Source organism: Mytilus californianus, unplaced genomic scaffold (assembly GCF_021869535.1).
Source record: "Mytilus californianus isolate M0D057914Y unplaced genomic scaffold, xbMytCali1.0.p SCAF_5, whole genome shotgun sequence".
NCBI lineage: Eukaryota > Metazoa > Mollusca > Bivalvia > Mytilida > Mytilidae > Mytilus > Mytilus californianus.
This window is the reverse complement of record NW_026262701.1, coordinates 52,390,514-52,402,736: the sequence shown is the minus strand read 5'-3', so window position 1 is coordinate 52,402,736 and position 12,223 is coordinate 52,390,514.

Here is a 12,223-nt window from a genome sequence, read left to right as displayed (position 1 = left end):
GAAACCATGTTCTTGGACCTATGTTATGACATTTTCAATAATTTAATATTTTGATATGAGACTGAAGTGTATTCAGGTGGTGTCCAAAAATTAACAGATATATCTAACAAAGAAGATGTGGTATGATTGCCAATGAGACAACTCTTCACAAGAGAGTCCTCTTATGGAAATGATAGGTCATGAATTAAGCGGAAAGACCCACTTTCTTTTTTAGGAACCAGACCCAAAGGAGAACAAATAAATTTTTCAAAGGGTGATTTATTAAAAGGTCCTCTTATTCTGCCTTTCATCATTTCCTTATCTAACTTGAGAGTGACCACCTCAGGATTTACCCTTGCGCTTTTATGATTGGAAGAACATTTATCAAGCAATGAATGTATTTTTAAGCCAAATGTAAAACCCTGAATTAAAAAATATGAATTTCATTTCTCTGTCATAACCCTTGAGGAACTTGTTCAATTTTGTTACTTTTATTTGTGTTGGTAGACCTGAGAGTTGTAAGCCACTCTTTACAAGAGATTGTGGCATGTTTTTGTCACATTTCACGTATTGGTGCTTATATTTTCAGTTGTCGATGGAACATCCACCTGTTATACAGTAGGTCCAGCAGTAAACAGGTGGGATTTGACTGCTTTGTTGCTGAACCCACGACGCCGCTGAAAGGGGGGACTTTCACTTTGTTTATTAGATTCATAATTTGATGTAAAATTGGTATTGGCATGATTGAAATTATCACAAAAGGCAGTCCGCCAAAGATCATCATTTAGAACAGCCTAATCAAATTTCATCACTCTTCGTACCTTTCGATATTTTCTTCATATGATTTTGCCATGTTAAAAGCAAATTCTTTTGACATTGCCCTAACATTATATGCATATTTGATTAGGCTTAAAATATGTTGGATGGTTAATATAATATATAGACATATAAATATCAAAGGCTGCAGTTTACTGGATTGTCATTAACTGCTTTGGTTTTGCGTAAGTTGAAATTTTAACTGCTTTCGATCTAAAAACAACATCATCGTCTTCATCTTCACTAAATTTGGAGAAAGGGTGACAAAATCTACATAACTTTCACGTGACTAACACCATACACTGTAATTAGGTAATCAGAGAATGATGCGATATCTAGCTTGCCAAGTCATTGCCGCCAATTTTGATAAATACAGAATCTGGTTTAATAGTGTGAAAAACGTGCATAAATTCTGCTTTCTGAAGGCTTTTACTACCCGGACGCAAACAGAACATCATCGTCTTCATCTTCACTAAAATTTGGAGAAAGGGTGACAAAATCTACATAACTATCAGCCCAAATATCTTTTCTGATTTTTTCGCTGACATTAAAGCCTAAGGGCAAAGTATTTCTTAATAAGTAATTGGCTGTCTGCCCTATAACAGAATTGTCAATACCTAATGACTGGTCTTCTTGTTTTGTTTGACTATTGGCTGTGAAGTATTCTGCAACTGATTGGTCTGAAGCCACTGGTGGTACGACTGAGCAGTGGACAGCGTTTGTGTATGAAGACGGCAATGTATTATGTCTCTCTTTTGATAATTATTGCAGACCGCTTCCTGTGTTGCGCTAGAGTGTATACCATACACACTTGACAATCTATCATCCGATACTCTGACTCAACTGCTGTCGGTGAAATGTAAACCAGCTCCCCTCAAATGAGCGATCATTGCTGCAGCTATTTCATCCGCTGTTGGCTTTGCTGTTGTACTTGCACTAGTCATCACAGGAGCAGCTGATGTACTTGGACCGTTGTTTCGGACTCGTTTTCGCCCTCTTAGTGGATTAGCAGTTTCAGTCAGTACCTCGGGATATATGACGAAGTCCCTTTCTGTAAGAACGAAAGGAGCAGCTTCTTTTTGATATAGCTCTTTGTTTAGGCATCTTTAAAGGAAACAAAAATAATTCTTGAATACCCGATAATGTGTGCCAACTTACAATATAAAATGAGAAAAATGTACATGTATCACTTAATAATATTTCATTGCAAATTGTATATAGACAAAGTTCGTACAACAAACAATGTGGCACACAATAATGCAATAGTATATGACAAATAGATTGTAACCATACATGATAATAACCATGTAAGTGTATGGTACATGTAAAACAGTATAAAACCAGTGTAATCTGATACATAAATACAAAAGTGCTCTATGTATATCAGAACCATAACCATAATGATGGTTAACCATATGTAATATACATATTTGTTTAGGGGCCAGCTGAAGGACGCCTCCGGGTGTGGGAGTTTCTCGCTGCATTGAAGACCCATTGGTGGCCTTCGGCTGTTGTCTGCTCTGTGGTCGGGTTGTTGTCTCTTTGACACATTCCCCATTTCCATTCTCAATTTCATAATGATACAAATATAACCAAATAAAACAAGTGCAAATTGTTATCATTTTACAAAATTGCACTAACATATATGATAACCATAGCCATAATGATGGCAGGTAAAACCATGTGTATAATGATAATAATTAGATAAATTAAACCAAAGCAGGGGATTGTCCGCAAAATTTGTATATACTATATACAGTATTAAATAACTGATGCATAATTTGTCATGAATAATAAAACAATGATACATGTACAGATAATGACATACTTTAACTATAAAGCTTTTAATTATCATAAGCAAACTATGTAAACGTATCGTTTGATATGTCATTCTTATTTTAATTATTTCACATACGATGTACACTACCGACTACTTGTAGCTTAGATGTGCATACCTTCATCATTTAAATGAACTTCATCTGGCAACAAAACTTTTGTGTTTTTCCAAAGTCCCCGATGTTTCAAGAAAGTAATATTTTTAATTGATTTCAGAGTTGAAGACAATACCCGATTCACTTTGTTTACTTCATTGTTATAATCTGAACCCGACCTTTCGGAATACCTCGGCAGTAATTGCTCAACGATCATGTGACTAACACCATACACTGTAATTAGGTAATCAGAGAATGACGCGATATCTTGAGCTAGTTTCTCAGGTTTCCTCTCGCTTGCCAAATCATTGCCGTCAATTTGAATAGATACAGAATCTGGTTTAAAAGTGTGATAAACGTGCACAAATTCTGCTTTCTGATTCTTTTACGACCCTGACGCAATGTACTTCCACCCAAACCTGCAAATTCAACCTGAATTTCGGTACCATCGAACCCTAAATTATATCGCCCCTCTGCACGATTTTCATACAAAAAAGGATTCTAATCTATGTACAAATGAATGACCAAAAATTAAGACTCGATGAACCATAATGTACAAATTTAAACGATTTCCACAATATCATAAAAAGATTTAAGTAAATAATATTTTTGATGGCGTTTACCTTCTGAGCAAGTTATGTAATCGTATCTACATCTTGTCCGTAAACAATCGTAAGAGATCTTCTGTCCAAAATTAATCCATTTGAAAACATAATAACCATGATTCTTCAATGATATCATCAGCCTGTACAAATCACTACTGAGTTTATTGCTATTATTTACTACTTTACACCAGTACGAAATCATTTGCAAAGGAGATCTTCCCAATTCTCCATACACCATAAAATTTGGTGTAGTATTTCGAACTTTTAGAAATCTTTTGCAAAACTTCAAATGCACCTGTTCAAATATTTTCAAATTCTCAGAACTCCAAACCTCAGAACCATATAAAAGAATTGGTACTATCACACAATCAAATAATTTCAGTTGCAAATATATTGGAATGTTTTCGTTTCTAACAATTCGATATATAAAATGCATCGATTTTTTGCGCTTGGTCAATCAATTTCATTTTAACATCTACAAAAGTACCGTTATTTTTAAATATAACACCAAAATAAGAAAATTTTGGAACAACCTCAAGTACTTTGTCTTGTAATAAAGATTCAAAATTCTTATTACTTTTCCTCTTACTAAATGTCATAACCTTTGTTTTATTCTTATTTACTCCTATTTTCCACCTTTAACTGAAAAATGTTTAGTGATACATGTAGCTGCATACCTTCTTCTGTTTCAGATAAAATTAACGTATCACCTGCATATAATATAACAATATATTTGCAATTCATTTTGAAACTTCTTTTGATGCCAATTGATATACTTGTAACTGATTGAAACATGTAAGTACTTACATAAATTAATGCTTTCTTTTTTCTTTTTTTTTCGGGGGAGGGGGGGAGGGGAAGGAGTATACATACATTATACATATAGATCCATACTTAGACTTGTTTTCATTAAAAAGGCACTGCTAACTAGGCATACACGATGATAAGACCTCCAGGGGCGTAAATTGTCGAAAATTTGATATACATGTAATACTGATTCTTAATGCATCCACGAATGAGTGAATCGAGAGAGGGTTTGGTGGTCTCCCCCTAGAAACATCTTACAGTGTAAGTTTTGTTTTTGTAAGTGTTTATCTTAGATCAAAGGAGCCATATCATGTAATTTTACATAAAGGTATACTGATGATGTTCTTTCTATTAACAATACAAACTTTTCTGATTGGGTCCGATTAATAGTCATATCAAACTAGAGATTACAGACACTACATATACAGCTTCCTCTACCTAATTTATAGAATTATTATATTTAAATTTACCATTTTGTCCCAGGTCAGTGTTGTATTTTTGACATTGTTCTAAAACTTTTTTTTATTAATATTGTATTAATATTGTGTCATAATTCAAACTTTTTCTTTCAGTGTATATTTACCTGTTTTTCTTTTTATGTCTTTTTGATCGAGTTAAGCCATTTCAATTGATATTTTATAGTGTGTCTTTTTATGTTGTAATGTTACACTTCTGTTTCAGATTAGGATGAAGGTTGGCGCCTGTTAAAACGTTTAAACCGGCTGCATTTATATGCACCTGTCCTAAGTCAGGAGCCTGTTGTTCAGTAGTTGTCGTTTATTGATGTGGTTCATAAGTGTTTCTCGTTTCTTATTTTTTATATAGATTAGACCGTTGGTTTTCCTGTTTAAATTGTTTTACACTAGTCATTTTTGGACCCTTTATAGCTTGCTGTTCGGTGTGATCCAAGACTCCGTGTTGAAGGCCATATTTTGACCTATACTTGTTAACTTTTTATACATTGTGACTTGGAAGGAGAGTTGTCTCATTAGCACTCATACCACATCTTCTTATTTATATCATGTATACCCGGAGTTTGATTACAGTGGTTATCTCAATACCAGCGTCTATGATAGACAAAATGATTTCAATTTTGAAATTTTAAGATTTCCTCACTTAAGCAGTATCTTTCCAACTGCATCCACGTATAGAGTATAAATTTTCAATATCATACGATATCCAGGAGCTTGCAGCTGCTATTCAGAAGTTTCATCAGTGTCTGAGTAAAAAATTAATGAGGCAGTGTTTCGTGAAAGAACGTTTTGTTCTATTTCTCAAACAATTCATTGGAAAGTTCCAAGACCTAATAGATAAATATCCAGGGTCTACTTCACAAATTAAACAGGATGGTCTTGAGTTATATATTCTAGGTGCTGACTCTGTAAGGAATTTTATCTACTTTACAGTTTTACCTCTATTTGTCTTTGTAGTATATTGTTCCATTTGGTCGTATGACACTTGTCCGGGTTCGGCATATGTGCATTCAGCTTTCATGATTTTGGCTTTTGGCGTTCCTTATGCGGATGAGACCAGGGAAGCGATTCGCACACATGAGGTTTTTATAGTGTTGTTTTCATTTTGTATACACTTGTATTTATATCTTTCCTATTTTGTATTTTATCGGAAAAGTGTATTTGTCATTATGTTTTACTATACTGACTGTTTTATCAACTACAAAAACTTTTTTTGTTGGCGTCTTTGTGATTTGATTTAATTGTTGTAAGTATGTTTGAACGTTTATTTTTAGTTGTGTTGTATTTCTGCTACGTATGTTGATACAGTTTTGGCTGCAGGATTCCATTTATAGCAACGTCAACCAATTATGTCTGTTTTGATTCCTCAAACAATTTGGCAATATTACGGAAAATAAATAACAGTTATACAAGAGGGCGTTAAAGCTAGATAGAAACCCAGGTTTAACTCACCATTTTCATTAGAAAATGCAAGTGCGGAGTCAGAAATATGCGCTTTATTTCAATGTAACACAATTCAACAAAGATTTTCGTTTAATAGATATGAATGTGCATGAAAACCAATGGAAATTAGATGAGATAATTTTCACTTTTCATACGATATAAAACTTTTGCAGGACGGACACACCGTATTATTTTGTTATAAGGCAGGTAGCTACTGTGGTATTATCAAATAATCAGATCTAATGGCATCAAAATATTATAGCCTTATTTGCAAACAAAAGTGAAGCGAAATATGCAAATCCATTCTTTTGCTATAACAATTACAAAATGTGTAATGTGTCTAACGAATAAGCGGCAACAGATCTTTCACGATCCTTTTCACGATCGTCAAATAACGGACCTGATCTTTATGATTCAAAATATCAAATCTTTACAAATATTCCCATTTTTGCAAAGTTTCGGATTGAATTAACGCTAAACTCAAGCTAGCAGCCACTCGCTAGCAGCCACTCCGCTAGCAGCAAGTTTTTAGATATGTCTATAAACCCAAATGTTGCATAAGATTCAAACTTACTAAAACGTTTTTATTTTATATTATCACTACAATATCAGTTTTAACTTCAATTTAGCCGTCGAAAACACTATTCAATGAATTTTGAAATTTCATTTCGTGTTCAATATTTTAAAAATAAATAGTATGTGCTTTTAACATCGCGCTTTAAGACTTCACTTCAACTGTCAACACTGAAAATTAGACATTATTTAAATGTTAACCAAATTTTCTTATTACATGTTATCGACTTTTCCATCAGAAAATTTTTGTGCGATATTGTGTGAAATAGCTTTCCATATTCTCGGCATCCTGTAAAATAGTTCCTAAAAGATAAAAATATTTCTACGCTACAAGAATGCAAAGTTGCGTTCGTACTTGAATACTTTCATGTCATACAAATCTGTTTTAACGAATCATTCTTTTTCTGCAAAAGTGGGTTTCGCTTAGTTTTGATGATACGCAGGGTTTATTTTTAGTATTCAAAGTATGGTGTGCAAGGACATAACTAATTAGTCATATTAATATTTTTTTTTAAACTCACAAGTCGAAAACAAACTGACAATGCCATGGCAAAAAAACAAAGCACGACGAACAAGTACACAGAGCAATGTGTCAATCCGTCTTTCTCAATCTTCAACAAGTCTACATTCGGTTCTCTTTTCTCCGAAATCGTCAGTGGGTAGATTCTTTTCTTTTCTAAACCATTCACGTTTATGAATATATTCGGTTTTTTTTTCAATCTTGGTAATGTTCTTGAGATTCGCTGGGAAATCAATCCTTCAAACGTTAACTCGTCTCGCATCGCTGGTACTTGGTCACATGGTCAACGCTTTTAAGGTCTACCTACCCCTTTGTGGTGTATTGAAGCCAAAACCGCCCACTTAAAACATTGCTCGTCCTGGTTCTTTACATCCATGATGGCTTTAATGTCTGCCTGCCAATTATGTAAGACCAAGTATTGAGATCTGGTAATTGATCTATATTTGCCGATATCAAATTTTATACCAATCACCTCTTTCAGTGCATTTTCACTTTGTCGAGCAATGCAACTAAGCTTCTTCTTTTTCCTTCCTTCTCCGATCATCTTTTCAAACATACAATGTTATTCACATTTATTTTTGCATATTTTCGTTTAACTTCATTTATAATTTCCATTCTTTTGAAACGGATGGTATTTTGAAATGTCTCTGGATCCATCTAGACTGGGATTAATTGAACTTGAGGCAAAGAACCCATCAATGGCTTTTTTAAAAGGTTGACTACTTTAAATTTCTATTTCGATTGTTCATTGTTTCTTCTGGTTTTCCCCAACAACACTTATGCCCTAGACCCGAATGATTTTGGCAGCGTAGGGTTAAGAGGGGATATTTGGTATGTCACGTTGTCCAACTTAACTATTGCGGGATGTTTAAGACAAAATCAAGTTTCTCCACGTTGGTAATGGAACCGGACGTAGAAGAAGTTGAAATTGCCTCTAAAATGGCTTTAACCACTTATGCCCTTGACCCATACGAGCTTGTCAGCAAAATGGGTAGGGTGAATTAGAGTACCTTACATGTAACATATTCCGAGTAAACTATTGCAGGATAGCCAAACTATAAGATTCACCACGTTGGCCATGACACCAGAGGATCAGTTTGTCAGCATAGGTTTTAGGGTACCAGGTATGTAGCATGGTCCGATTAAACTATTGCCGGCTCGCCAAACTAAGAGATTCTCCACATTGGTCATGATACAAGAGGTAGAAGAAGATATTGTCTCTAAAATGGCCTTTAGCACTCATGCCCTTGACCCATACGAGCTTGTCACTATTGGGTGAAGGGTAGGTATACTTGGTTTGTCATATAGTCTGACTTAACTATTGCCGACTGACCAAACTAAGAGATTCTCCACGTTGGCCATGATACAAGAGGTAGACGAAGAATTGACTCTAAAATGGCCATTAGTACTTATGCCCTTGACCCATACGAGTTTGTCACTATTGGATGAAGGGTAACGGTACCTGGTTTGTCACATAGTCTGACTTAACAATTGCCGCCTTACCAAACAAAGAGAATATCCACGTTGGTACCAGAGGAAGAAGTAATATTGACTCTAAAATGGCTCATACCACGTATGCTCTAGATCTGTAAGCGTTTATAAGTATCAGGTAGGGGGAGGGGGTGGGGGAACTTTGTATGTCTCATAGCCCGACTTACCTATTGCCGGATGGCCAAATTGAAAGGTTCTCCATGTTAGCCATGTTCCCATACAATACTTTTTTCTCTTTAATCCAATACTACCAGAGGACGAGAGAGACATTGCTTTTAAGATGGTCTATAGTACTTATGCCTTACACCCGTATGAGCTTGTCAGCATACTGTTTGAGATTCTAGCATGTTACATAGTCCGACTTAACTTTTGCCGACTGGCCATACTAAAAGAGTCGTCACGTTGGCCATGATACAAGGGGTAGATAAAGATATTGCCTCTAAAATGGCCCTTAGCAGTTATGCCATCGACTCATAGCTTGTCACTATTGGGTGAAGGGTAGGTCTACTTGGTTTGTAATATAGTCTTACTTAACTATTGCCACCTGACCAAGCTAAGAGATTCTACACGTTGACCATGATACCAAAGGAATAGGTAGAGATTGCCCCTAAAATGGCTCATAGCACTTGTGCCGTAAACCCGTACGATTTTTTAAGCATAGGAAAAGGGAGTTGGGGTACCGGGTTTGCAACATAGTCCGACTAAACTATTGCCGGCTGGCCAAACTTAGAGATTCGCCACGTTGGCCACTATACAAGAGGTAGAAAAAGACATTTCCTCTAAAATGGCCTTCAGCATTTATGCCCTTGATCCATACGAAGTTGTCACTACGGGATGAAGGGTTGGGGTACTTGGTTTGTCACATAGTCTGACTTAACTATTGCCGTCTGTCCAAACTAAGATATTCTTCACGTTGACCATGGTACCAGAGGTAGAAGTAGAGATTGCCTCTAAAATAGCTCATATCACTGATGCTCTATACCAGTACACTTTGCAAGCATATGGTGAAAAAAGAGAGGGTTACCTGTTATATATCACATAGTCCAATTAAACTATTCACGTTGACAATGATACGAGAGGTAGAGGTATACATAGTCCGACTTAACTATTGCCGGCTGGCCAAACTAAGAGAGGTGTCACGTTTGCCATGATACAAGAGGTAGAAAAAAACATTGCTTCTAAAATGGCTCTTAAAATTTATGCCTACGAGTTTGTCAGCAGATTGGGGAAGGGGGGTGGAGTCCTGATAATCTGATGTCACATTGTCCAACTTAACTTTTGCCGGCTGGTCAAACCTAGAGATTCTTCACGTTGTCCATGGTACCAGATGTTACCACTAAAGTGGCTCATAGTACCTATGCCCTAAACCCGAACAACTTTGTCAGCATAGGGTGGGGGTACCTGGTTTTATCTTTAGTCTGAACTGTTTAATATGGTCGAAAACGATTGTATATAATATTAGTACTGTATAATTTTGAAAGTGATTTAAAACCAGTAAAAAATGTCACGTCGGCATGTAAGAGAATTTATTAAGAACCATAATTAAGATTTCTAACCTTCAAAAACAAGTTATTCGAAGTTCATGAATATTCATAATGAATCTCATGAAAAGGGTTTAAAATGAAACTGAAAATAGCTTAATTATATATAATTTCTGCAACTATTTGTTACATGATCATTAACAGTCAATACATAAATGCTGGACACCATACAAATATTTGTTATTTTACGCATCAAAGAAGGCTTAATAATTTAATTGTTCTCAAATAGTACGTTTTAAAGGGCGGTAAATCATATTTTTTAACGATTTTTAATAAAAAAAAATTTCCTCAATTCCAAGCTTTTTATATCTTAAGATACCAAAATAGTCATCTGATCTGTTTTAACGATTGTGTCTTATTCTTTATTTTGATATTTTAACTGATTCCCATGCAGTTTTATGCATGCACTGCTAATAAACTCATTTAAAATACCAGGCTCATACATTTGTAAGTCAGACGAGCGTTTTAAAAACCAAAGACTCATCAGTGAAGGAGGAGCAAAATATACCAATGGGACATTTAAATTCATAAATCAAAAATCTTATGAACTGAAATCGCCATGGTGATAAAAGAAAATGACCAAAAAGACAAACAACAGTATACAAAACGCAACAGAGAAAACTAAAGACTGAGCAACACGAACCGGCCAAAAACTTGGATTGATCTCAGTAATGTGCTCAAGAAGGGTAAGCAGATCCTGCTTCACATTTGGCACCCATCGTGTTGTTCATATGACGCTCGAATAAAAAAAGGCAAAATAAAGTATGAAGTTGAAGAGCATTGAGGACCAAAAATTCCAAAAGATTTTCCAAATACAGGTAGTTGTTAGTCTATTCCTGGGGAAGAAAATCCTTTGTATTTCGAACAATTCAAGGTTTCAAACAGTTTATCAAATAGACCATGCCCTTTTGACGAACCAAGTCTAGTTTCATCATGGTATCATCAGCCCAGTAGGCGATCCTTCGGTACAGGCATGAAAATATTGTTTCATTTGAATTTGCTGTTATAAAATTTGGAACCATTTTAAATCAAGAATATATTTCCCTCAGGGAAAATTTGATTTCTTGTCCGGCATATTTAGGTATTTTTTTTGTTAGATAAGCTCTTCAACGTATGTGTATGTTTGTTTGTTTGGTTTTTTTTTTTAATATTTTGGACCTCGAGCATCACTAATGAAACATTCATTGTCCACTCTGGTGTACCGTTAATGTTAATATTGTCGGAATTCACATCTGGTGCAGTAAAATTGGTATCGTTAATAATAATGTTATTTCATGTCAAGCTTCAGAATTGTTGACACAATTATGATTTAGATCAGTATCTTTAAATATAACGATAAACAACTGCTCATATTTTCAGACGGCGCAGATGCACTCGACTCCAATCTTAATTGACTAGGATTGTCAGTTTTCCTACCGAAGGTTGGTGGTTCTCTCCGGGCACTCCGGCTTCCTCCACCAATAAAAACTGACCGACACGAAATAGCACAATAGTGTTGAAAGTGGCGTTAAACACCAATCAATCAATCCATCATATTTTCAGCTCTTACAAATTATAGCATTATAAACATACTGGCCTTAGAAGACTCTGAAAACTTAAATAGCACACGGAAATAGTGTGTTCATATCATATTCACCACATTTTGCCATAATATTTTAAAATAGTTGATCACTAATATCATAAATAGGGTTTTGGATTAATAGTTGGTCTGCATAGGTTGTGACATCGTCATATCGAGAACATTTAGTATTAATACGTGATTTTGTCTGGCTTTGGTGTTGCAGGACATGATTTTGTCTTGATTTGGTGCTGCAGGACATGATTTAGTTCAATGTTTCTAGGATGATTTTGTAATGATTTGGTGCTGCAGGACATGATTTAGTCTTGATTTGGTGCTGCAGGACATGATTTAGTTCAATATTTCTGGGATGTTTGTGTTTGATTCCATGTAATTCACATAATACAGAAATCCAAACATACATATTTGCCTAACATGCCTAAAGTCGCCATGCAAAACGACATCTCACAAATGACGAAGAACGTA